This window comes from Theobroma cacao, chromosome 3 (genome assembly GCF_053813885.1).
Source record: "Theobroma cacao isolate CCN51 chromosome 3, ASM5381388v1, whole genome shotgun sequence".
NCBI lineage: Eukaryota > Viridiplantae > Streptophyta > Magnoliopsida > Malvales > Malvaceae > Theobroma > Theobroma cacao.
The window spans coordinates 31,505,646-31,510,293 of record NC_142641.1 but is presented as its reverse complement, the minus strand read 5'-3'; positions in this window follow the sequence as shown (position 1 = coordinate 31,510,293).

Sequence of the window (4,648 nt, the reverse complement as noted above, 5' to 3'; positions counted from 1 at the left end):
AGTCTTGCGACTCACATGTGTACTAAGTAAAAGAAGGAAACTTTTGAAAACCCCATGTAAAACCGCAATCTGAACTCAAATCATACTAACTTCTGCAGCAATCGAGTTGCCTTTTTCAAAAAAAAAAAAAAAAGTTAAAAGAAAAACTTTTTAAGTGGATATTTTTGAAAGAAAAAAAATAGAATAACTTTATAGTAATGTGAATTTATCAAACAATTTTTCATGGAGCATATAAACTAAAGAAGCTCTCACCGACATATTGTAAAGTTCATTCCAGAGAGGGATTAGGGACCCAATTTGGAGCATTCATTGCCGTAGCATGGATTTGCCATATTCTTCCAATTATTTTGTAAAATGTCCATTGATAACAAATTTTCTTTTTTATAATATTGTACATTTCCGCAGCATCAAATATGTAAAGTTTTTATACAAAGATCAAGGTAAGCATTGTTGATTCTCGATAGAGATCTGGTTTTCAAAAGAATAAGACGAGAGAGAGAGAACAGGGATGAGATTGTTTCCGGTTGAATTGCTTTCAATTTTATGGTTAGTATTGGTCCATCATTTCTCTTTGGAATGACGGTCCTTCATGTCACTACTTCCCTAATTACTTGTAGTGACTGTGTCTTGTTATTCAAAAGTGTAAGTCAATTTTCCGTTGTGGAAAACTCTCCCCATTGCATTATGTAGTGTGACAAAAAAAAAAAAAACAGTTAGTCAATGGTAAATTAAATTAGTTCATTGAATACATACTCGATATTTCCCTTCATTGTACTCTCCATGTAGGATGTTTATGCCAATTATCATGTGGGATAATTAAATAATATTAAAACAAATAGTACTAAAAGAAAAGCAATAACAAAAAAGAAAACAAAAACCTCATCATATAGTTCATATTCAAACATATCTAAATATACGCCATTTGGGTTTCGGTTCAAGCGATAAGATGGGTTGACTTGGGACAAAAAAAGGATTTTGGCTTTTGGTGCCTCATGTTGTAATAATAGTAGCTATATTTATTACTTGTTGTCAAATTAATTAAATTAAAAAAAGAAAAGAAATGTGAAAAGGAAAAGGGGTGAAGACCAATAATGCAAAAAGATATATCTTCTCAAAAAAGAAAAAAGAAAAAAAGGATATATATCATAGAGAAACCATAACTGAAACCGAACTTTTCATGCCCATGTACACACACGCAAGGGATGAGGAGTAGAACACTGCTTTAGAAGATTGTGAAAAAAAAAAAAGAAGTCTTCCCACCTTATCCCCAGCATGATTTCCACAGTTCATATCATGACAAATACAACTCTGTATCTTCAAGATTATGCCATTAAATATGAAATCAATTAATTTTGGTGTTGATTTTAAATAAGGACAACAATAAAAGCAACAGCAAAACTATGTTATCACAAAGGGAAGGCTAGGATAGCAAACTTGAAGACTTGAGGCCATGGCTCTTAAATAAACATTTTGACAATTTCTTACTTAAGGGAGTGAGTATTTATTGGGTGGGGTGGCTGGAATGGAAATTTCCCAAGCCACATGGCCGTTGGCGCCAAGAGAAGACCAAAAAAAAAAAAGAAAAAAAGAAAAAAAGAAAGAAAGAAATGCTATAGCATGCTTCACGCAGCAACGTCTGTTTCATTTTAGACCAGTAGTGACATAAGAGAACAAAGCAAGTTTTTTTATTAGGTTTTGCTTTGAAATTTAAGTCATTGCTGATATTGATAGCACTACGAAATGAGACAGAGAACAAGTGCAACAAATGAGATTTTCTAGAAACCCTTTGTTTTGTCCATTTCCTAGGCCTTCGCCATCTATGTCCTTTTAGTTCTTTTTCTTGCCATTCACATTTGCGAAAAATGCTAGAAAAAACACTTTTGGGCCATAGGATCAGAATTAGGTACATGCATTTGAAAGTGTTGAGAAAACGTGACTAGTACTAGCCCATACTCTAAAATTGTTCATCTTAGTTTGGAAATATTATTATTATTATTACTTCAGGCAATGCTTTTAATGATTTTTATATATATGGATGAAGACAATAATGGGAATATGATTAACAAATTAAAGCTCATTTTCTTGTTAAGCAGAATCGATTTACAACGTTTTTTTTTTTTTGGGAGTAAATTAATTGTTAGGTATCTCTTAACACCAACTATAGTGAATAAACAGACCCATATGCGAACCACTATGCTAATTCCAACTGGCTGCATGAATCTAAGCTATTTCTATTAGAACTCGGACCTTCAATATTAGTAATTAAGTCAAAACATACATTACGATTCGAAACCAATTATTTGGACATGTAATTCTTTTGAATTTTGTTGTCTTATAAGACAAGAATAACTAATTAACAAGCTATAAAGTAGTGCTGCTTTTGAAGCAACTCCATGGTGGGCCCTGCAAAGATTTTCTTTAATCCGTCTGATGGGCGAAATTCAAAATCTAATGTTTCTTTTTTGTTTAGAAAACAAATAAAACATGAGAAGAATCACTAAAGTTCAAATTTAGTATTAGTACCTCAAATCCAGTAAGTAAACCTATGGTTGAAGTATGCTTCAATATATATAGTAATTACATCTCATTTTTAAAATAGAATTTCAAGTTTCACTTTCCTCCCAAAAATCACAAAAAGATAAAATATATATTTGAATTTTTTTACACATAATAAGTAATATAATCACATATATGAATTTGTTTCTTAAAGATAGGAAAAGTCGACGAAATATAAACCTCAATTCTCTCGAATAAGAGTAAAAATAATTGAATCAAATCCAGATTGTGATATAATTTAATTGGGTAGTTCAATGATGCTGAGTCAGTGAACTAATTTAATTAGATGATGCCAGATTCTTGAAAGATCTGAACGTTTAGCAGGAAAAATGCAAAGAAATCACCATCAACCCCCTTCAGATTGTGTGAACAACTAAGTATGTTGGAGGCGCAGATAGGACCATACCCGATTAACAGCGGGTGATGTCTTAAAGGGGTTGCACACCAACTCAAATAACCAATCATGCATTTGCTTGGTTTATACATGTAGTTTTTGGGCCACTCACATCCTGGTACCAACTTCTATCTCTACTCATTGGTATAAGCAGATCAAATCCATTAAATCAGTAGAATGACAATGATCCAACACCAATATCACCTTGCACTCAATTTCAACAAGGAAATTAAAAAAGAAAGAGAATTATGTATTCAATAAATCAAACTTGTAATAAAGAGCCCTTACCAAATGTCAAAAACAAGATCGCCGAGACGGCTTTGTGGGCCCCGGCACCCTCCATGCATCCATCGACATGGCCAAAATGACACTTGTATGGCGGCTCTTGTGGCTACGTGGGATTTTACATTTAAAGAAGAGTAATTGCAAAACAATAATTATAAAGGAAATTGATGCATCGAAAAGGAAAGAAGATGGTATGCTAGCTCTTCATAATTCATGATCGTCACATCCTTTCCCGTCTTCTCTAATTAAATAATACTCTCTTTATCCACATGTGTCCCTATCCTTATTTCTAAAATTTTTATTAAATAATTATCATATTGAAAGAAAAATAATCTTATCTAAACTATATTGATTCTTAGCTACATACTTGCTCTACATTCAACACTTGTCCCTTGGTATTTTATTATGTTCGAAGGGCATTTTTAGATGTTTATTTCTGTCAGTTAAAATTTCACTACGCAAGTATACACATCGAATAGACAGTATATTAGCAAGCAGAGTATTGATTTCACAAAAAATTGATTTAAAATTTTACTAAGTACTAAAATTATAACAATTTAATCTTATTCAAACACTCAAATTAAAATAACTAAATTAATTAACTAAAACTAATTAACCAAAATTTATAGTAAAAAGAAAAATCAAAGCAACAATATAATTGGGTAAAAATCAAATCAAATAAGTCTAAGATTACAATATCCCTTACACTTCATCTAAATCTTACCTCTCTTCTTTAACTTATTTCAATGGGTTGAATTGTTAACCTAAAGTCCTAAATTATTTATAAGGGTCTCTCAACTCATCTCATAAAAATATCTATTTTAACCAAAACACTATATCTCTATGTGAATTGAAATTAAAAGAGACTCATTAAGTTCAGGCTTTAATCTGGCTACATATGGCCTATAAGTATATCCTTATCCTATACGCAAATCAATTAATATGATCATATGCTATCCCAATTTTAGTCTACTCTAAACTCCCTTTCCCAAGTTTGTTTAGGTTCCTAAATCAATTTAATTGTTGATCAGGCAATTAAAAAGTATTAAGAACAAATTGGAATAAACAATTCAATTCCCATTAAAGATAAGTAAGAAAGAGATAAAAAATTTATACTACATGTGAGTTCAATTACAATCCTTGAAAAAGAAAATTAGCTACTCATGATTGCAAAAACAAATAACATTATAATAAATTCAACCATTGAGACTAACAAGAAAAATAAAAACTAAGGAAGAAAACAAAACAATAATTGCCGTCTTGATCTCCAAGTTTCAGCCTCAACTTTTAGCTTCTTGAATCTCTCAAAAGTTTCCCCCTAATGTTGTTAAACATATCCTATTTATACTAATAAGCTTAACCTAAAGTTTCTTAAGCTGACCTAGGGTTTAATTTGGCTTAAAAGTGTGATGA